General features: G+C 34.4%; 1 long non-coding RNA gene across 1 annotated transcript; it reads left to right on the forward strand.

Annotated features, from left to right (window-relative positions):
• The first annotated feature begins 21,702 nt into the window (after positions 1-21,702).
• On the forward strand, positions 21,703-22,451 carry LOC118481217. Its single transcript, XR_004864932.1, has 2 exons — positions 21,703-21,818; positions 22,331-22,451. It is a non-coding gene; the product is annotated as an uncharacterized LOC118481217 (long non-coding RNA).
• Positions 22,452-24,902: the final 2,451 nt, after the last annotated feature.

Raw genomic sequence — 24,902 nt, forward strand, 5'->3', positions numbered from 1 at the left:
AATGGCATACGGTCCGTAAGCCTGTCCAAAAATCAGTATAAATAGCAGACATTGGGACTTGCTTTCTGTTGTTAATTCGACGAAGAAATTCGTTGTGTAGAGTACGTTATAAGCAGAAACAGTCCCAAAACACACACTAATATCGAATTGCTGCCGCAAAACAGGGTAATCACTCGATCGCTATTATAATTCATTTTCCGACTGATCAATATATCCAATGGATGTTTAAGTGCCGCCCACATAGGGTTATACTTTGTCGTTCGTCGTTAAATCGATGGATGTTTAAGTATTGCACTTTGTCGTTCGTTGTGAGAATTTGATCTCGTGAGTTATCGTAAATGCTGTATTGATCACTAACCCGGTTTTGAGTGCATTATTATTTAAATTAGGTTAATAAGGCTAAACCATATTCTGTCCGTGTTAAATCTGCAATGTGAGTCATTCTCTTTTTATCAACTGTTTTACAATACTCCAAATCATTTTCAGAATTATAAATTACAGTGATTAAGTTTATGTAATCACCAAATTACAGCCAGTATGTGGGGTATTGTGCACATTACTACTGTTTTAAATCACATTAGGTGGGCGAACCTAAAAAAAGTGATATACGTCATTCATTGGGGCAGCGTCATTCATTGGGGCAGCCAATGATGATATGACCACAGTCACAGATCCGGTCAAGTGACAAATACTGTGGGTAGTTGGTAGATATCAGAAACATGTGTAAAAACTCTTAATACTGTAAATTATAATAAACGAGTCATTTTAGTAAACTGAATGATTCACTCAGTATTTCCCGCTGACAAAACCTTTTTCAAACATGTTTCAGGTGATCTATTGTAATTCAGGAAAAGTGCTGGGGTGCATTTCAAGCTTAAGAAAGTGGCTCATTATAAAATAGAGAAATATGTTTTCTAAAAATAAAGATTTATCAGTAAAATTATGTTATTGTAAATTACCGGGATTTTATCCCGAATTGTGAAATAAAATAATCGGGAAAAGTTTTTAGCTTTACAACGATCCTGATGATAAACTTCCGCTGTTAAACTCAATTAAATAAATATCACGGGATTTCTGTCCCGCGGCTCCTGAAACGGGTCAAACCGGGTCGGGGGCCGTAACACATTCCTAATACAATATCAAATCCTGCCAGATGCATTGGGTAAAGGTTTGAAATAAACTTTTGATTTAAAAATTCTATTCTTGCTCCCTGCAAGATTTCAGAAATCCTAACCGTTTCCCCATTGGTTGTCTCTACTAGACATTCTTGTGGGAGTTTAGTTAATGATTGATTTAGAAGTTTGCAAAACGAAGTATTAATAAAACTTTGGTTTGCACCATAGTCAAATAATACTTTAGCAAAAACATCATTAACTAAAAACGTACCGGCTATCACGTCCGGAATCATCCTGGCTTCATCTGCAGTCAGAACAAATGCTCTAGCATTTTTAGTGTTCTTGTTATTCGCAGCTGGAGCCAATTTCGAATAATTTGGCTTGATGTGGCCTTTTTCTCCACAATTGAAGCACAGTCCATTAGTAGGTTTCCTTCTGCAATTTTCTTCCTTGTGCCCTGGTACTTTGCAGAAATTGCAGTAAGTGGAGCATCTTCCTGAATGCTTCTTTCTGCAGGCTTTGCAGTTTGGTGCAGATGTAGAACCTAAGTTCCTACGGTTGGAATTCCTAGAACGGAATTCTTGAGTAAGCCTTTGGGTTAGGTTTCTCCTCTGGTCTTCTTCTCTAGTATGGATTAATTCATCTGTCAAGGTGTTTGCGAGTTCTACCGCTTCTTCTATGGTTTGGGGCCTAGCTGCCTTGACTACATGTCTAATCTCTCCAATTAATCCCCAGATGTATCGGGATATTAATACTGGCTCAGGTGATGCAAGGGTTGGTACTATTCTAACATATTCAAAGAATATGGTAGTATATCCCTTACTATCTACCCCTGTCATCCTTAGGTTCAGAAACTTATTTGCTATCTGTTCCTTTTCATTGGGAGGGCAGAATTTCCTTTCTACCATATTTTTAAACTCCTCCCATTCCATGTTGTATACCCTATCACTTCCTCTTGACTGGAGGATAGTGTTCCACCATTCTAAAGGTGAGTTTTTAAACAGATTTGAGGCAAACATTATCTTATCTTCTTCAGCACACTTGCTTATTTTTAAAACAGCCTCAGTCTTTTCTATCCAGCGTAGAGCTGCAATGGGTCCTTCATTGCCCGAGAATTCTATTGGTTTGCAGGACCAGAATTCTTTGTAAGAACAACCATAAGGCATGGTTCTTTTTCTTTTGGGAATGGGCACTTGAAGTACGGTCCATTGTTTACGTTGTGCTCTGGTTCAGTTGGTCGCTTACTGCTATGTTTACTTTTATTATCGGATTCCTTAACAGTTTGGATAATAAATGGCATTGCATCTATTATTCCTTGTGCCACTATGTGTTGGATGGCACTATTATCCACTTGATTTCCATTGTTATTGTTGTTCGGATTCTCATTATTCAGATTATCGTTATTTGGGTGGTTATCACTCTGGTTTTCCTGGTTCACTTCGTGGTCCATCTGAATTTTAAACATTTACCACACATTAATATCACAAATAATATTTGAATATAGCCAATCACATGTCATGCACTTTGGTCAAAAGCGTCAATCATTGCGACTTTACTCTATTCATATAATATGCATCTATTACACACCAGTACTGAAATTAAAATTACAATACCGACTGGAATTTAATGTTACACTACTAGTAATAGGCATCCGTAGTTTTTTTTTCATACACATACACACATATTTTATTATTATATTATATTATTATTATAACCTTTTCCCTCATCACTTCTACGGATATGGATTCATCCAGAAATCCATATTGCGCTCGTCGTACTTCCAGACGAGTTGCTCTCCCACCTGTCTCATCCTTTCACTATTTTCTAAAATTTCCTCACCAAATGTCCTAAGTTCTTATACGTTTTCTGCACTCATTGGGGGTGCAGGTTCTAGGACTGGGTTCGGAATCTGGGGTGTGGGTTCCTGGTATGGGGGTATAGGGGCCTGGTATGGGTAAGGATTTTCTAGAATCTCCCTAATGAATACATCATTATCGTAATAGGGATCTAGAGGGTCTAACCCTGGGTAGGCTCCTAGGTTCGGCATGGGTAAGTCTTCATGTATCGGGTAACGTTGCACATAGTCCCTATTGTCGTCCCACCATGGGTCGTAATTTGGGTCTAAGGGATTTGATGCGGGTACCCTAGGTATTTCCTCCGGGTTGAAATCATGCATTTATACTTGATTTTCAGGGTTTTCTATCTCCGTTAGTTGGTCAGGAATTGGTGGTTGTGGTTGAGGTGCTAACATTTGCTCCAGGTTCGGGTCAGCTGCAGTGGTTACTAAGATGTGGATATTGGCTATACCCCTATTAAGCATATCCTGGGCATAAGCATCGGTTTCTCTTTTAGCTGCGGCTGGTGCTCTCTGGTCTTGTAACTTTTTCATACGCTTTCTACGCTCGTGTGCTCCCCTACTGAACCATCCCCTCTTTTCCTGAGGAAATGGCCCTTCAGATTGAGCCTTAAATACAAATATTCCTTCTTCCGTATCAGCAGAGTACCCCGAGAGGGCATGCTGAGAAGAGGCACCTTCGCTTCTAGGCGAACCAGACAATTGACGGAACGCGTCAGATGGTCCTTGGTCGCTCATACTGTGAACTAACAAATATTCAAATAACACATAACAGGAAAATACAGTTATGCACGTATTCCCGTAATTTATTTCCTAACAATTTGGTGTCAGCAGAACACTTCTGTGGATGAATCAGTGGCTTAGCTCTGATACCACCTTCTGTCGCAACCCCCTTCCCCTTGCTACCCGGGAACGGGCGGCCGCGGCCAGTTTAGGTGGTATCCTGTTATTGTCTAATTTGGCAGCGGAAATTTCATCAGGACCGTAGTTAGGAAATATTTTATCAGAGTAAAATACCACACTTTCATAATATTAAACGCATGGGATAAAACCCAAGTTTTCAGTACACACATTTTCATAGGAATAAATCCTATTTTTTTATTTAGTAAAAACATCTATTTCTTTTAGGTAACTTTATTGCCACTTTTCCAAGCCTTCAGTGCTGTCCAGCTGGCTTCTAGTTGGCTTTCACATTTTGTTACCTGAAACGCGTTTAAAAATATTTTGTCAGTGGGAAATACTGGTGAGTGAATCCCAGTTCAATCAAGTTTTAAATAATACCATTGTACAGTACTGAGGGCCATCTCGCAACTACATTTGTTTCCAAGTCATATCAATTACCACCCACGGTACTGTCGTTCCGACTTATGGTCATGTTACTCCTTGCAAGGCAGTAACAAATTTTGTATACAAAACCCCAAATTTACCGACTGTAATTATATCCTTACAAATACTCAATGACTGCTTAATGTATAATTAATCGTGTGAGGTTTTGTAAAAACAGTTTGCAAAAAGGAGATTACTCACATTGCTGTCTTAGATTTTCTGTAAGGGTTTCCTGGGAATTATCTATAATTTACACAAATGCACACGTGTTTGTATAATAACCCATTTTAACATTAGTAATACCCTCCCTGAGACGACATTCCAACGACTACGTCGGGCAGAACCACGACAGCCGTTACGGAACCCTAGATCAATCGGGTAGAGTATCTAATACGTATCCAGGGGGTTATGATACTTACAACGGAGCAGAACCTCGTTATTTAGGGGGTATTATACCCGAGTATAGCTTCTACTATGTGGAAATTCGTAAGAAAGAAAAGAAATTGAGCGACGAAAATGAATTGCAGAGCTCCAACTTTATAGGGCTGGTCGGCCAAACCGCCGCGCCCCGCGACGGACATCAGGAGGGGCCGTCGCGCCCCGCGACTAGGGGTCGTAGGCCCTAGCTGTGATGTGTCACCGGTATAGCTTCGCCACGTGTCGCCACGTGGCGGCTTTCGGAGGAGGGCGGGTGTCCAAGCTCGTCGCGGCCCGCGTCGACTAAAGGCAAGGGGCGTCGCGCCCCGCGACGACCCAATTATTTTTGTTTTTATTTTATTTTTAATGTTTTAACGCATTTTGGGCTCGGTTTTCGCGTACGGGTTATATTCTAAGACATATTGGGACATTTCAATATATTTTTAGGGTATCGAAAATATTTCGAGAGTGTCGGTTTAGGGTTGTTATATTCTCCCCGCCTTGTTTTAGAGCTCGTCCTCGAGGTCTACTGGAACAGGTGTGGATATTTCCTTTGCATTTCTGATTCGAGTTCACATGTGTATTCTGGTCCTCTTTTGGAGTCCCATTTTACTTTGACCAGAATTAATCTATTGTGTTTGAGATTCTTAACCTTCCTGTCTTCAATCTGTAGAGGCTTGTCTACAAATTTGAGTTGTTCATTTACCTCTATATCCTTAAGAGGTACCATCAGTGATTTTTTTTTACAAAAAAACGTTTTTATGAGCCCTTTTTTACGCCCCGTTTTTGACGAATTTTTTTTACGGACAACTTTTTTTTACGAAAGAATTTTTCTTACGAAAGATCTTTTTTAAGAAAAACTTTTTTTACGAAAGACTTTTTTTTACGAAAAACATTTTTTTACGAAAAATGTTTTTTTACGAAAAAACTTTTTTTTACGAAACAAATTTTGTACAAAAAAACTTTTTATTACGAAAAACTTTTTTTTACGAAAACTTTTTATAGTTTTAAACTGTTTTTTACGACAAATTCTTTTACGGGTTAAAACTTTTTAAACATAAAACTTTTTTTACGCCGAAGAAAAAACTTTTTTTACGGGTTTAAACAAAAAAAAATTTTACAAAATTTTTTTTACGGGTTTAAACAAAAAAACTTTTTACGCCAAACAAAAACCTTTTTAAGCAATAAAATTTTTACGGCAATTTTTTTACGGGTTTTAAAAAAAAGCTTTTTACGAGAAACATCTTTTTACGCCAAAACAAAAAACTTTTTATGTGTTTAAGGAAAAAACTTCTTTTACGGGTTTAAAAAAAATTTACCAATTTTTTTTACGCCCCCGACCCTTATTTCGGGTTTACGAAATTTGAGAATCGTAACAAACGAACTCATCTAAAAATCGCGACTTAGTAGGTGTCTCAGATAAGATGAACTTATCATCATCGGCTGAAAAAAAAAACCAACAACAAAAAATCAAAACCATGTGTGGATCTTGAAAAAAACGGGGTTTGGCTCAAAAGTTTCAAGAAATCATGGCTGCAAAGTGGGGTTGCGGGTCAAAAACCTACCCTCCACCGTCCTTGCCGCGCCATCGTCATTAAATTGTCGGAAAAAAATATTCGCCCTATCACTGCCAACTCAATCCCCATAATTTTTATTTCAACCCAAAAATATCAAATATACAAAAAAAGGAGATCAACATTTATAAAGAAGGTGTAGAAACCCATCCCCCAAACTCAAAAAACCTTCAAAATGCAACACAACCAAACACAAAAACCAACAGAGTCCCAGATTACACAACAATCTCAAAGCAACCCCCCGGATAGTATAAAACTCACATGATCTGAAAACAGATGAACAACCATCTCATCTCCCACATATCCTTCGGACCTACCCTCCACCGTCACCCACCTCTGCCGCCACACCACCAAAAAACCCCCACCCGCCACCAAACCCACCGCCGCCGCCACCAACACGTCACCCACCAAACCTACAAAACACCAAAAAATAAAGAGGATGACCCGAAGACCACCTGCGCCACCGGGGCCACCAGCACCACCGCCACCAAACCCCGTCACCACCGGGGCCACCGCCACCAAACCCCGACGCCGTATCCAAAAAATCAAACTGTAATTTTAGAAAACACCCATCCAAAAATCAAGAAAAATGAAGCTTTTTACATAAATCAAAAGAAACACATATAGTTACTGGAGCCTAGACCCCCCGACCCAACACCACGGCCACCGCCACCGGAGACAGAGGTAGACGGGGAGGAGCAACCGGCGGCGAACTTGGTCACCAGAGCACACCCGTGGGTCACTGGAGCACACCCACGGTGGCGGCATCACTACCGGCGGTTCTGATGGTGGTTGACGATGACGGTGGCATCAGGGCATCACTACCGGCTGCTGTGGATGGCCGGAGACATCAGAGATGAGAGAGAGAGAGAGAGAGAACATCATCTTCGTCATCATCAGAGAACGGCCAGAGTCAGAACAACACCGGAACTGTCACCGGGGGCGGCGTCTTTCTCTATCTTTTTCTGCAACTTTCTCTCTTCTCGACCTCTCTCGTCAGAGCAAGAACGGGCTGGCTTAGTCGCCGGAGTCTAGCTCTCTAACACAGAAAAATCACAGAATACATCATAGGGATATCGCCGGAGTAAATGAAGAGAGAAAGATTAGGGGGTGAAGGGTTTTTAGAGAGATGAGGGATTTAAAATTTAAGAGAGAGATATGAGAGATTGAAAGTCTGGTGACTTTAAATGAAGAGAGAGAGATTGGACATTTGGAGGAAATGACCAAAATACCCTTTAGGATTTAAAATAATAGTGTATAGGTGGCATGATCTTATTGGTGGAGAGTGGTTCTTGAGGTTCTCGCAACTGAGGATGGTTTTCATTTTAACCGGTCCCTACACACACACACACACACACATATAGGATTTGGTTCAATGAGAAACCACTAATAGTTGCGAGAATCATGAGAACTCATCCTATCCAATAGAATTTTATACATCACCTATAATCAATTTAATTAAAAGGGTATTTTAGCCTTTTTTTTCTCAATATCACATCCCACTCTCTTGTCTCTAAAACACATCACGTCATCATTTATATGTCTGACATGACAATACCTCTCTCATTTCATATCTTTTATATTTTTTATATTTAAAATTGGGAAAAAATATCTTAGGTTTTAAATTCAAACACCAAAAGTGTTACGTAATTTAGAAAATATAAAAATATCAAAAATGATATATATTTCTTTTTGCTATATTTTCCCTAATTATGACATATTGTTCTTCATAAAGTGCAAACTATATTTGTATTAAATGTTTATTAGAAATTACAAAATTATCAAAAATTATATCTATTTATTTTTGCTCTGTTTTCCCTAATTCTGATACAATGTTCTTTATAAAATGCAAGCTATATTTGTCTTATATATTTATTGAGAATTTCTATTTCATTCTTTAACGTTTAATAACTTTTCGCTACAAGTTTATAAAAAAAACATTCGACAACGTACGTAAAAAAAGTTTTGACAACGTGCGTAAAAAAAGTTTGACAACGGGCATAAACATGTACACGAACTGAGGATGAGAACACCACTATGTAAAAAAATAAATACAAAATGTTTTGACAACGCACATAAAAGAAGTTTTTTACGCCCCTGATCGCCAACACGAGGTCCTCTAAACGCCATGCGTAAATCTAATTTTCAAACGTATGTAAAAACAGAAGGCATAAAATAGTTTTACGTACGTTTGAAAAATGTTTTTACGTAAGTTGTCGAATGTAAAAAAAAGTTGGCACGGTGTCGAATGAAAAAAATGTTTTTTACGCCCCTGATCGTCGATCCGAGCTCTTCTAAACGTCACGCGTAAATCTATTTTTCAAATGTACGCGTAAATGTTTAGTTTTTAAATATGTTTGAAAAATTGTTTCTCGTACGTTGTCAAATGTAAAAAAAATCGCACACGGTGTCGAATGTGAAAAAAATGTTTTTTTATTACACACGATAAAAAATGTTTTTTTATTACACACGATAAAAAAATGGTTTTTTATGCCCATGCTCGCCGGCCTAAGCTCCTCTAAACGTTTGTAGAATGTAAACGCTCTGTTTTTTTTCTTTGATTTCCGTAGGTGTTGGGGCTTTTACTTTCAAATGACGAGGATAACAAACAGAAAATGAAAATCAAGATCAGTGATTGAAGACATTTTCATTTTATACATGCAGTATAATTTTTTTGTATAAAAATAATGTGTTATAATTAATTCCTTTTTTAAATAGATAAACATAATTTCCAAAATACACTTTTTGTACTATTTATTCTTTTTAATCAATAAAATCACTACAATACAAATCAAACTTAAACAATTCAATATCAACCACTGATACATGAGAGATCTAAGGTATATTATTGTTCCTACAGTTCTCGCATCTAAAGGTGGTTCCTATTTTACCCCATCCAATATATATATATATATATATATATATATATATATATATATATATATATATATAGAGGACTGCTAAAATGAAAATCACCTCCAGTTGTAAGAACCATGAGAATTACACCGTACGGGCGAGTTGGACCAAAATGTTTTTTCATAAACGTAGATGCGTGTATAATAAACACATTTGTAAAAAAAATTCAAAAAAATTTCGTGTGTGTAGTTTTGAGCACCACAAGTTTGTGTTTACGGGTACCGTATTTAAAATTTACGATACCCGTAAACACAACCTTGTGGTGCTCAAAACTACACACACGACATTTTTTTTTGAATTTTTTACAAATGTGTTTATAATACACGCATCTACGTTTATGAACCAACACAAATGAAATCACAACTCAACTATTTATAGGAGATCCAGTCCTCATGAACCAACACAATCCACTTCGTGCGAAGTGGTCACTTCGTACGAACTGGCTCTGCCAGTTCGTATGAACTGGACTGTTTACTCTAAAACCCTATTTTCTTGACAGCTAAACTTCGGTTTATCCTATCTAGATACAAGACTCGATACAAGACGAAGTCGACAAACATATGCACCAACAAACTCCCCCTTGGATGTTGACGAGTCTTCAGTATGACGAGTCTTCAGTCTTGATCAGTCTTCACGCTCTCTCCAAAATGTCTTTCTCTGTAAGTATCCCCAATCTTACTCTTTCTATCTTCTCTTCTATCTCTCTCTTACTTTCCCAGAATCGCAATCTGACTCTTCAAATTCTCTTGATCAGATCTCTTGATTCTTTAAGTTCTGCAGCTTTACTCCTCCTCGGATGTTGATCCAAAATATGTATCTGGCTCTTATGTCTTCAGACACCCTCTTTCGATAAGCTGGGATCGCAGTCTGGAATAGCTCTCGTTCTAGGATCATAACCTGGCTCAAACTCTGCTCAGGCTTAGACACGGGGATCTGCACAAAACTCTACCTGAAAATTAAAGTCGAAATCTAGCTTTTGGGTAGAAACTACTTGTAGATATCGTTTATCAATTATCAAATAAACCACTTGTATTCGTAATACACAAATTTTAATTCAAATTAATGAACCATTTAAACATTTCAAAATCATTTCTTTTTTCAAACAAACTCTCCCAAACCACTGTTGTCCATCATGTTTAGCACTCGGAATTTTGAAAATCAGCTTTTCAACATGCCGAAAATAAGTTGAAATAAAATCTTTTTGATTTTTCAAAATTTTATGCTAAAACACATTCTTTTTGGGTTTTTTCTTTAATGGAAAGCAATAAAGAAATATTTACAGACAATATTTTGTGAGTTTGTGTAAGAGGATCATATCAGTTTTTGAGACTTATCACTAACACCGTTGACCTTTTTAGACTTTAAGTTTTAAACGATTCACGTAGATTGTCAGTATACTGATCCGTTAAAATTTTCACACAAATTTCAATTGTTTCGAGATACGAGATTAGTGTTTTAAGCAATTAACTTATTAGCGTGTCCCGCCTCAGAATATACTCCCCTATCCAGATTTCTATATTCAGTCTTACAGGTGAATGTACACTAATGATATCTGTAAACGGGTAATACGAGGCCATAAGAGCTCAGGTTAGAACTTCCGTTCAGACAAAGAGATGATGGCTCGACTTTAGGTGTGTCCCGTTTGGGGATCTTTTCTTCAACAGCACATGATTAGCATTTTTCAATATTTCATCATTTTTTATGCTGCGGGTGAGCTTTACGATTAAAGCAGTGCAGAATATTATAAGAGGACTAGGCTATTGCTTCCGCAAAATCAGAAGTCCCGGTATAATATCCCAGATATCACCACGTACAAAGACCTAGTACGTCAGAAATAGAAAATCTTCCAAACAAGATTTCGGGGGTTACCCATATATCCGAGAGATGTTCCCCACGAGATAAGTAAGCTATTAATATTTAGGTTTATATCTCTAAAACAATCTACTGAATGTATAAAAACCTACTGACATATCATCGGATAGACCGTTTATCACATTGACTTTCCAAATCTTTAGCATGTTGTGAAAGTCCACTGATGTACTATCATTTCCTCTTTTTCATAACAAAACTCATTTTAAATTTTTCAATGTTTTTGGCTTTTCAGATTTTATCATGTTTTTGGATTTTTCAAATTTTTTACTCCCCCTAAAATCAAAAATATGTTTCAATTTTTTATTTTCAAGGAAATTTTGAAAACAAACTGTACAAATAAACTGACAAACTGATGTGAATTGCTTCAATTCTCCATCCACTTGGCTTAAACAATCAGAACTCCCCCTGACAACAAACTATTTTTCCATTATGATTTCAAAACACTTAAGTTTGTTTTAATCAAAATGGTTTTTTCGGAAAGTTAGTTTTGTTAATTTCACAAACATGGGGTTTAATTCATCACATTGTTTTTTCAACCACTTATATGAAAGTTAAATCAAGTTCAAACTAATGACCTTGATTAACCACTTGTAAGTTCACTTTTCCTTTTCTTTAAGCAACTTGTAAAAATTATCATTTGACATTTTTCAAGAATAATACCACTTGTAAGGCGAAATATCACTGTCGTGAATTTCTCAAGAAAGATGCCGATTCATGCTCCACGATTACCAACTTGGGAGCTCCGGCAAGTCAGGATTTTCAAGCAAACAATGCTGACATCCAAGCCTGACCAGCCTTGGATCCATCCGAGTTATTTTCACTCGGTGTTTGAACATTCCTTTTTTATTCTAAATTTGCAGCCCGCAATGGTGGAAAGTTGACATCATCCATTGGCGATACTGACTTTTCTCTTTTTAGCTCAACTTGTGGCTCCTTTGACTTTGACGAGTCAGATTCGTCGCCCGAAAGTGGCTCCTTTGCTTCCGAAGAAACAAATTCATCGCCAGAAAGTGGAACCCAATCCATACTGGATTTAGGTTTACCAAATTCATCAACATTTGTCATGAACGACCTTTCATAATTTCTTTTATATTCAAGCATTTTATAAAATTTATCTAAAAATTTAACTTTCTTTGATTTTTAACTGTTTGATTAACCAATTTTTCCTTCTTTATTCTTTCTTTTGTCCTCAGATTTATATCTGATGAATTCGTTTTACTTGACTGATCATTCTTTGGAGAGCAAAACGATTCACCAGAATTGTTATCTGTCTCATCGGTTGTATCCGAGGACAAAATCTTTTCAAGATACTCTCTCGTTTTCTTTCTTTTCTTTCTCAATCTATCTTTCTGCCCTTGTGATAATTTCACTTTCTGTTCTTTGGGCTTTTCTTCAATTTTGACTGTTTTCTTCACCATTCTATGAGATTCAGCCCTCGATTTCCTTTTTGATCTCATTGGGCAATCTCTGGCAATATGACCTCTGATTTGACATTCATAGCATCTTCTTGTCTCAAATCTCTGACTCTGGCATTTAACAGCAATGTGTCCTTCAAAACCACATTTGTAACACACCCTGTTATCATACCATTCTCCTCTTTCAAACCAAACACTTAAATCATAACACTGATTTGATTTGTAGTACTCATCATTTCTCAGTTTTCTATCATTGTAATGATTTGTCTTCGAAGAATCTTCATTCCATCTTCTCCTGTAAGCTTGATTTGACTTTTGAGCACCGTGGTCAAACCTGCACCACTTATTATCAATTTTTTTGTGAGTTTAGATTTTCAAATTTTTGTGATTTTTTATAAAAATTGGATGATTGAACTGATGATCTTTTATTGTTACTTTGAAAATTTTTAGAATTTTTAACATTTTATTTTTGTTCTACATTCTTTTTAAAAGGTTTTTGCGTTGAGCATTCACCTTTTTCAATAGATTGTAAAACAGTTTCTTGAAAATTTTCTTTTAATTTCAAAACTATTTTCTTTTTATCATTTTCATCATCAGATTTATCATCACAATCTTCAATTACGACTTCATCATAATTTGTGACATTGTCACTTATTGGAATTTCATTGATCGGTTTTGGACATATATGATCTAGTATTAATGACGAGGTCACAAAACCTTTCAATTTCTTTTCTAAATCATCAATCTTATTTTTAGCACTCTCAACTTCATTTTCAAGTTGAGTGATTTTCTCAAGATGAGAATTTATTGCCTTTTGATTTTCAATTTTATTTTTGTTCAAAACAGATTTTTCATTTTCTAAAATGTTTATTTGATTTTCAAAATCTTTTTCAATTTTTAATTTTTATTTTCTAAAATTGTTATTTTATTTTGAAATTCTTTTTCATTTTCTTTTAAAATTTTGTTTAAAAATGTCAAACTCTCCACATTTTTCAGAAGTTTGACATTGTCTGATCTAGATTTATCACATTTTGAGCACTTCTCAGACATTTCTTTAGCATCAGCTTTCTTCTCAACATTGATAGCTGGAATTTCTTTAACCTGTTTTTTTAACACTCGAACATTTTCCTCAGGTTTGACTTTTTGTTCAACAGTTGCTGCTTTATGATTCTTCTTTTTCGCAGCTTGTCTTTTTTTGATCTTTTCCATTTTATCTGCAAAAAACAAATTATACAAATCAGGTGAAAATTCTCTTTTATAATATTCAAGTTTTTGAATTTCTTCACTGTCATCATCACTCTCTTCATCTGATGAGTGATCAAAGATTGGTGCTTTTTCTGAAGCAACTTCTGTTTTAACTAGTTCTTCTTCTTCCTTTTTAGGAATGAATTGCTGAGATTCGTAATAATAAACATATGCCATTTCTTCTTCATAATCCACATTTCGGTTTTGAGAGATTCACTAAGCCTGATTGTTCAAACGAACTGATTTTGAAACGATCTGACTTTGTTTTTCAAACGAGCTGACAAACTCCAAACGATTTGGTAAACTTTCAGATGGCCTGGACACTTCGTGCGAACTGAGTCACAACCAAATGACCTCGCACGACCTGGAATGAGTTTCAAATAACCTTGTGATGTTTCACACAACCCCAAACGAACTGAACCTGCTTTCAAACGAGTTGAAACTTTGGTGCGAATTGGATCACACCACCTCGTGCGAGCTGAAATACACCAAACCGTGCGAACTGAGTGAATTTCCACACGACCTGACCACCTCAAAGGATAAATTGTAAGTTTCAATATGATATCACATGCAAACAGACAATTATCCTTTGATTCACGTGAAAATCTAATATATTCAATTAAAGTGGCCGACAATCAACTTTGAATTCTAAATGCTTGTTTGACCATTTGAATTGTTGTGATTATATCAAAACTATGGCACTTCATTTAGTCAACATTCACATGCATACAAAATTAATGGCCGACAAATTTAATACTTCACATGCAAACCTTGAATCAAATCACGAGCGGTATATATCAATTGATTTCAATTGGACCACAGATTTAAATGTAAAAAGATTATTGGGCCGGGAATCTTTAATACAAACAATGATCAAATCACGTGACCTCCTGTTGTAATTTATTAATGACTCCAATACTTGTTGACTGACAATTGTTTGGAGAATTTATCACACCGTACGAATTGGTAATAAAACCAAACCGTGCGAACTGAAAAGATGTCAAACGACCTGGAACACTATCAATCACTTCGCACGACCTGGTGTATCTTTCACACGACCTGATGTAGTTCGTGCGAGCTGGCTGATCAACTTGTGCGAACTGATGTGATCTTTGAACGAACTGACATGTTTTCGGTTGATTTTTGTCAAAATTGATCACGTTTTAGGTCGATTTTAGTTCTGATTCTTTCAAGGATTGATTAAAACAGTGTTTCGCGTGTTATATGTGAAAATCAGGCCATTGTAACCGTGAAATCTTGGTTGATTTTGAAAAACTGTGTAGAAAGTAAGTAGAAATGAGATTTTCGGATGAAAACAAGCTGAATCGGTAAGAACTCTTCCTCCTGAGCTCTGATACCACTTGTAGGATCGCTGAATCGATCTAAACGAGTCGATCAGAAGAGTTCTTGACCAAATCAGAGGCGGAATTCATTGATTTGATCTTCATTCAGCTTGATATACACTTATAATGTCTCCTGTATTGATTTGACAAAGATACACGGGCTGGAGACAGTTCGGCAGAGCTTCGCTACCGGAATCAGAAGTTACAAATGAAATCACAACTTAGCTATTTATAGGAGATCCAGTCCTCACGAACCAGCACAATCCACTTCGTGCGAAGTGGTCACTTCATACGAACTAGCTCTGCCAGTTCGTATGAACTGGAATGTTTACTCTAAAACCCTATTTTCTTGATAGCTAAACTTCGGTTTATCCTATCTAGATACAAGACTCGATACAAGACGAAGTCGACAGACATATACACCTATATATATATGTGTATATATATATATTTATATAGGGTAGGGTTCTAGAGTGAACACTAGGTTGAGTGTGTGAACTAATCTGGGCCGTTGGATTACATCATATAGAGATTTTTAAACAATGGCAAGATTGTAATTATAATGTTGTAACTCCCCTTTAAAATAAATGACAGAAGGGTATTTGTGTCTTTTGTAAATTGCATTTATTAAACAATATAATCAAAATCCCTAAAATCTCGCTAGTTTCCGTATATACAAGATACATAGTTGTTAGTGTATACACATGTGTACAGTCTCGCCGTATCAGTTTATACAATATACACAGCTGTTAGTTTATACACATGTGTATAGTCTCGCTAACTATCAGTTCATACAAGATACACAGCTGTTAGTTTATACACATGTGTACAGTCTCGCTAACTATCATTTTTTTAGGCATGCACACAAGTAGATTCATATAAAAATTATGAAATTAATGAAAATGAAACATATCACATGTATGCAAAAATAAATAACTTCATCACATATTAAAAAAATTAATGCCCAAAAATAACTACAATTTCAACCTCAAAGAAATTTTTAATGTTTGTTGAAAATTATAAGAAGTTAAAAACAATGTATTATGATATCTAGAGTAGGGTTCCTGCGGAAAGTGTGTTTTTCCTAGAAAGTCTAGGAAGCGATCTGGGTCATCCGATTGGTGTGTTTAATGGCTTAGATCAAATGGATGGCATTTTCGTAATATCTGAGTTATATAATTATAGACTTTTAATATAGTGAGGGTATTTTGGTAATTGGAAGTGTTTTAAATAAGTCAAGAAACTGCCATATCAATAACCAAATCCCTAAAATCATGCGATTTCCCCTTCTTTCTCTCTCTCTCTCCCTCTCTAAACCGATCTCTTTCCCCTTGCTGCTGGCGACGCAAAACAGGACCCCAAAAAGCATTCAGATTTCGGTTCCAAAGCTTGTTCATACCCCTTTTCTTCACTAGGTATTCGTATCTTGTGTTGTGATTAAAGTTCTTGAAGTGCATATACGTTTTTGGTCATAATCTGCTTGTAACTTGGCTGCGTTTTTGCTGTTTTAATTGATGATTGTAGAGAGGCTTGTACCGTGGTTTCTGAGTCGTTCTTGATAAATGGAAGGATTACCAGCATGGATGGTAAAACACGGCGTCAAGAAATCTGCTTGCTGTTAAAACACAGCGTCAAGAAATCTGCTTGCTGTTAAAACACAATGTCCAGCAATCTGCTTGTTGTTAAAACACAACGTCAAGGAAATCTACTTGCTGTTAAAACACAATGTCAAGAAATCTGCTTGCTGTTAAAACACAATGTCAAGAATCCTCCACTAATCTGCTTGCTGTTAAAATACAGCGTCAAGAAATTTGCTTGCTGTTAAAACACAGCGTCAAGAAATCTGCTTGCTGTTAAAACACAACGTCAAGAAATCTGCTTGATGTTAAAACACAATGTCAAGAAATCTGCTTGCTTTTAAAACACAATATCAAGAATCCTCCAGCAAATCTGTTGACTTAAAACACAATCAAATTTGTTAAACTTCAGTATAAAACAACCTGTTGTAAAACACATTATGATGTAATTTAATCATCAAAAAACACAATGTGATGTAATATGACATAGACAACAACATAAAACACATTCAGAGTGTTAAAAATGCAAAAGAACTGTTAAAACACAACCTGATTATATATTGACTTCAGAGTGTTAAACACTACTACAAAAAGAGGCATTTGCTATAAAATTTTGATACGGGAAAAAATGGTGGCAAATTTTGCTACGAGTTAGCTACAGATTAGCTACGAACACATTTTGCTACGAATTAGCTACGGTTTAGCTACAAACTTCCGTCGCAAATGAATTTCGTAGCAAAACTCATAGCAAATCCGTAGCAAAGTTGACGAAATTAATATAAAACATATAGTGTAGCAAAACCGGTAGCAAAATCCGTAGCAAACCCATGAAAATAAGTATTTAGAAATAAACTAAAAAAAGTAAAATAAAATCTGTAGCAAAATCGACAGCAAAACTGTGAAAATAAATACAAATAAAAAAACTTAGTAAAATTGGTAGCAAAGTCCTTAGCTAAATCATATAAATAAATATTTAAAAACTAACTAGCTGAGGTATAAAAAAACGGTAGCAAAATCGGTAAGTAAATAGAGTCCGTAGAGAAATTGTTAGCAAAATCTAGAAAAATTCTTAAAAACTAACTTAGCAAAATCTGTAGCAAATCCATAGAAAAATTCAATGCAAAATAAGAAAAAGAAACTATTCAAAAAATCATTTACTAATATCCATCGCAAAATCCATAGCAAAATACGTTGCGAAAAAAAATAAAATTAATTAATAATAGTGATAGCAAAATCCATAGCAAAACTAACAAAATAAATATTCAAAAAACAATAAAAAAGACGCGAAATCCATAACAAAAATGAACAAAAGAAATATTAAAAAATAATTAATAATATATACAATAATATATACAATAGAAAAATCAAAAGCAAAAATATTAATTACTTAAAAATAGTTAAAAAAAAGTCAATTTTACACGGACTGATGTAAACATAAATACATTTAATATAGCTATATCATACAAATAATACGTACTAAATTAAGCATAGGGATGAGCAAATGGTGCTGGGTACCGGTACCGAATATATTTGGTACCGACTTTTGACGTTTTTGGTACCAGTTTGGTACGGTACCGGTATTTATCGGTTTTACCACTCAAATACTAGTATCGTACCAGGTATTTCGGTACCGGTGCACATTCTTGGGATTTTCAGCACCAGTTGACACCAAACTCATCCATAGTTAAACATATTAGATCATTCTAGTAATTGATTTCTATAACGTTTTCATACTATTTGCACTCATTTTATAAATATACAAAATCCATGGAGGGGAATAGTGCCAGGCAGCTGCCTGACACTTCTCTATTGACCCGAACAAATTATGATTGTCATGTGTTTATCCAATGGTTGTTGCCTATTGTATTAAGAGGTATGCTACCGAAACAAATATTGGAACCAATAACATAGTTGTGCACATTTTTTCGTGTAATATGTTCAAAGGTTTTACACATTGAAGACTTACAAAAATTGGAAAAAAGTATCGTTGTAACCATTTGTAAGTTAGAAAAAGTCTTCCCTCCTAGCTACTTTGACTCAATGGAACACCTTGTCATACATTTGACCAATGAAGCTATTCTTGGTGGTCCAGTGCAGTTTGGATGTATCCGTATGAGAGGTAGCCATTTTAACTTAATGTATTATTTTTTTGACATGTAAACTGTTTTATAATTGCTAACATTTTTTTCACTTCAACTTTTAGGAAGTTGGGTCGATTGAAAAATATGATTCGAAACAAAGCAAGGGTCGAAGGCTCTATTGTTGAGTCATACCTGGTAGATCATGTTCGTGTTGTAAATGAACTGAAAGAACACGTCGTTAAGGAAATAATGTGTTCGTGAACTGTTCATGAACACTTACCGAACGAGACATCATGTTCGTGTTCGTTCGTTAAGAAAATGAACGTCTTCATGAACACAAACAAACACAAATTAAATTGATGAAGGGTAGAGGTGGATGACAGAGGTAGAAGAGCTAGAACTTGAAGCCCTAATCGTGGAACGGATGTCGGCAGTATTCATTGATGTGAATAATGAGAGGAAGACGGGAACGGTGCATAAACAAAGTGGGAATGGAGTTTCTTATTCTCCTTGATAGGCCAATAAATATAAATAAGAATTAAAAATATGAAAAGTTTAGATAAAATAAGTAAATGTACATAAATATTTAGTGAACAACACAAATAAACGAACATGAACAAACGTTCACGAACACAATTGAACGAACAAGATCTCTGTTCGTGTTTGTTTACTTAGCTAATCGAATGAAATTCCTTGTTCATATTCGCTCATTTACTAAACAAACGAACGTACAAATTGTTCGCTGAACATTTGGTTCGTTTACAACTCTAGACACTACCACAAATAATATGGTTGTAAATCAGTATGAATGACAACATTTACATACCCCTCCTAAGTAATACAAAATCAATCTTAATCTACTACTTGTTGGAACTAAACCAAAGAACTACCACTAAGAGGAAAGAACCTCTACCAAGTAAAGTAATAATATCCTAGTATCTAACTATGTTTAATATTTAATTCATCTTTCGAATGTATGCTTAGAGCATTCACATCGAACCCCCCATTTTTTAGCCTATATTACACTAAAAGTCACCATATTTCCTCTCTCCTTTTCAATTAAATAATATTTTTTAATATATTTATCATTAAATTTTCTCTCTCTTTCACTCATAACCACATTCAAAATAAATTAAAAAATTATAGAGGGTGAACAATGTTTCCAAAATTTAGAGATGAATATTAATATTTTTTCTCTCATCTACTCACAACTACTCACAATCACCTACAACCACTTTTCAAAAAATGAAAACACCCTCACATTATATGACGGGTTGGATGTGAATGCTCTTATATGGTTATATTAATTAGAGTAAACTGCCAAAATGGTCCTTGAGATTTGATCACTTTTGTCACTTTAGTACAAAACTTAAACCTTTTGAATTTGGGTCCTTGTGGTTTCAATTTTGTTGCCATTTTCATCCAAAATCAAAATTTTGTCAGATTTTTCAGTTAACATACAACTTTTTTTTTGTACTTTTCCTCCCTTTTAATGAAGGGAAAATGGTCTTTTAACGTTTTATTATAAGTTTATAACAAATTATAAAAATCTGACCATTTTTTCCTTTATTAAAAAGGGAGAAAAAAGAAAAAAAAAAGAACTATATGTTAACTGAAAAATCTGACCAGATTTTGCTTTTGAATGAAAATAACAACAAAATTGAAACCAATGGGACCCAGATTCAAAAGATTTGAGTTTTGGATTAAAGTGCCAAAAATGACCAAACCTTAAGGACTATTTTGACAGTTTACTCTATTAATTATTTATACAACGTTTGTTTCGATGGCATCCAAGCCCTCGCTCCCCATTGCTAGTGATTTTCTTATAATTCATATAAGTTTTTTTTATATTTTTGTAAAAAAAGTTATAATAATATTATATTATTATACAATTTGTAGTTTTATTTTATACCTAAAAATTTGTTATTTTAATTTTATTAAAATACAAAATAGTTATTAATTTTCATTTCTTTCCACCAAAACTTTTAATTTCCCTCTAATTTCATCTTTTCCCTCTGTAGTTTCCATTCAAAATTTTGGTCTTCCCTCCAAAATTCTCTCATTTCCCAACGTGGAAAGCTGCAAATGCGGGAAGCGTCGAAAAGAACGGGAGTGGAAACCGGTGATGGAAGTTAACTATATGTTGAGTCTTGATCTCTGTTTTGCTGTGTGCTTTTGCAATAACAAGGAGACCTTGAATCAGCATTTAGAAAACTTCTCAATCTCACATCACATCGCAGGCGGGAATTAGTATATCATGGTTAGTTTTATACCATGTTGCTCCCTTCTCACTTGGTAGTCATCTCTTACTTTGATCTTCTCTAAGTTTTCGATTTTGTTGAGCGAATTATCAATGGCAGACACAGAGACGTTTGCATTTCAAGTGGAGATCAAACAGCAATCGATTCTCATAACCAAAACCGTTTACGTTAATAAGTGGATCTTTTTTACGTGAGCTCTTTAGTAACTCATCCAATGTAAGTTTTTTTTTAATTTATGTATTTGTATAATATTGTTATACTTTTTTTTCTATTTGTCGTATCAATTGTATCGACTGGTTTACTCTGTTTCCAAATCCATGTAAGTGGTACTTTCGTAAAAAAAAATCTAATGGTATTTGTCATTCATTGGTCATGTTTGACTTGAGCTCTCAATATAGGTTATTAGCATATATGTATTTATGTTTCCATGTTCTTGGTTGTATATTAACATATTATGAAAAGTAAACAGGCATCACATGTGATAAAAAGATATACAACATTTATTTGCTAATTGATTATAGCATAAGGTAATGGTAACAGTTACATAAAACATATTTAAAGTTATGTTGGATGGTTGATTTGACCTGAAGATATGGTTTATTAAGACACACGTACCTTGTTTTCTTATTTTTTTAATTTGGAATTTATTAGATAGATGACATACACATGCGTCTCTATTTACTTGATGCCATATATTCTCAGTCATTTAACTTTGTGTTCCCTAACAGTTGAAATCGTAGTTGCAAGATTTGTGTTTGAGGAGGAAGATTTTGTGAGGGCTTTGGAAGTTAAAATTGATAACATCTCGAGGGATTGGAAAGGTATGGTTCATTGTTGTTAGTATTAATGATTTGCACAATAAATTAGGAAATTGAAACGATAGTTTTTATCCTAATTTGGTATGATGAAATTAAGAATTTCAGGTATATTTCTATGTGAGGTATGTGAATTGGATTAGTTAGTGTTGGGTTGATTTTATATGCTGCACAACATCTTGAGATTGGAATTTATTCATCTATATTTTTTTCATCTTCATAATGGTTATGAGTAATTTGTTTTAGAAATAATGGAACGAGCATGTTTTTTAGACATTTTTTCATTCACATATTGGGGCTCATATGTGTATTCACATCTCACGTCTTGGCTTTTGGTCTTAAGCGCTTAAGAGCGCCTCACGCGTTTGAAACGGAGAATGTGTCAGGTGCCAAGTAATGTTAAACTTATATTTTTGATGTATTAACTTACATGGAGTTATATTTTCTTGTAATTTCTTATAACTTGTAAAAAGTAATAATGTTTTACTAACGTAATTTTGGTATTTTATTAATTATAGGAGCAACGGTTGAGGAAGACGCAACAGAGTTGGAAGAAGAAAGAAACATTCTATAACGGAGAAAATGAAGAAAATATAAATGCAAGATTATACGCTGAAACTTTATGATGCAACGGAGTTGGAGAAGAAGAAAGAAACATTCTACAACGGAGAAAATGAAGAAAATATAAATGCAAGATTATATGTTGAAACTCTATTGTATTGTTTTTGGATAATTTGAATCTTCATTGTGCTACATTTGGATAAGTTAGGAAATTTTCTTTTATTTGGCTACATTTGGTATGAATAAGTTGGAAATATTTATATTTATTTGATTTGAATATAATGCTCACAGAAAATAAAATAATATGTAAATTCTAAACAAAATCAATAGCAAAAAGCTTCCTAAACCCATAGCTATATCGTAGCAAAAAAGAAAAAAAATTATAGCAAAAATCAAACAAAATTGGTAGAAAAGTTTGTAGCCATATTTCATAGTGGAATTGGTAGTTTTTTAAGCTAAAATCTATAGCAAACTTCGTAGCTAAAGTCCATAGCAAAATTTTGTAGCTAAATATTCTATAGCTAAAAATTAGTAGCAAATTCTGTAGCTAACATTTTCGTAGCAAAAAATCCATAGCAAAATTTTGTAGCTAATATTCCGTGGCTAAAAATTAGTAGCAAAAGCCGTAGCTAACATTTTCGTAGCAAAAATCGTAACTAAAACAGCTACGTTCCTTTTTGTAGCTAAGTTCGTCGCAAACATGATTCCCGTAGCTAAAATTCGTAGCAAACTAATTTGCGACGGGACTTGTAGCTACGAACCAAATCCGTAGCAAATTCGTAGCAAAAAGGGTGTTTGCTACGGATTTGCTACGGATTTGGCCGTAGCAAATGCCTATTTCTGTAGTAGTGAAAACACACTGACTTCAACCTCTCTGACTGGTAAAACACATCACCAAGACGAGCTGATAGTTTTCCAGATAAACACATTGACCTCCAGATTTGAATTCGAAAACAACAAAAGTTCCGAAAATCATGGAATGTTAGTTAATGAAAAATAAATTCCAAAAATAAAATTAAAATGTGAAATTACATAGTTTCCTTTTTAGTTAAAATAACTCAATGTCACATGTCCAATTCTCATTGCTTCCTAGACTTTCTAAGAAAAATAGACTTTCCACTCAACTCCTACTCTATGTTGGAAAATAAAAGAAAAACAATATTCAAGTTAAAATTAAAACAAAATCTATGCATAAAGAAATAATGGAGAAATAATTAAAATGAGAGAGAGAGAGAGAGAGAGAGAGAGAGAGAGAGAGAGAGAGAGAGAGAAAGAGAGTTAGGAGATGAGAAAATTAAGAGATTTTAATTAAACATACTTGTGTAATGTCAATCTTACCCTTTTAATCTAAAAAACGATCAAGGGCCAAGATTAGTTCACTCAGTTTACTCTCAAAAAGTTGTTCACTCTTGATCCTAATCCTATATATATAACTAGCTATATAGTTTGGATAATTGTTTTTGGAAAATATAAAAATCATATCCTTTTTGAAGGTATAATATAATATCTTTTATTATGGAGAAAAATGAAAGACGTGTGAATATATCTTCAACGAAACTATTTGCAATTTTTTAAACAACAAAGTCATGAAAGCTTACACACCAACTCCAAACATTTACCTTTTGCTAAACATATTAAACACATTTGAAAAAAATTAGATCATACCTTTTGCTAAATATATTAAACACATTAAAAAAAAATTAGATCGTACATTTTAAAACTACACCAAAGCATATTCTGATGCTTCTAATATCCTAATTGACTTATTAAATTATTTATTTTTTATTATTATTATTATTATTATTATTATTATTATTATTATTATTATAAGTCATAATAAAGCTATTTATAATATTTTAATTGATTCTTATGTGCATCTTATGCTTTTTAAGGTGGTTTTTTATGTGGCGGAGACTTCATCACTTTATCACTTTTTTTATGAGCCAAAACTTTTTTCTTGCAAACAAAAAAGGAACATATCCTAAGCAATTGTAACCGCTCTCTTTTTACGGAAATTGTGACCTCTTTTTGAAGTCAGCCGATACATTTCTGGGAACGTTCATGTATAAAGTAAGGCATGTAATATTCACACACCCATATTTTCTTATTTTTAACATCTTACATGTATACGAGCTGTATAACATTATATGATAGGTAAAAGATAATTCAAGTTAGATATAAAATTAGTTTGAATTATTTGTTTATTAGATAGGTTTATTTAAATTAGAGTTTGAGTTGGACTAGAAATAGTTTATATTTAATATAAAAATAGGATTATACGACCCGTATAGAATGTTGTTGCACATAAAAAAATGCCGTGAAATGTTTTTTTTTTGTTTTACATATATATGGGCCGTATAACATTATACGAGTCATATACAATTGTATACGAGCAATAGAATGTTATACGACTTAATGTGTTTATTTTTTTGAGGTTTTATCTTGTTTTTTTGGGTTTTTAACAAATGTATACGGGCCGTATAATGTTATACGACCCGTATATAATTTTTTTTTTTTGAAACCGAACAA

This window comes from Helianthus annuus, chromosome 8, assembly GCF_002127325.2.
Source record: "Helianthus annuus cultivar XRQ/B chromosome 8, HanXRQr2.0-SUNRISE, whole genome shotgun sequence".
NCBI lineage: Eukaryota > Viridiplantae > Streptophyta > Magnoliopsida > Asterales > Asteraceae > Helianthus > Helianthus annuus.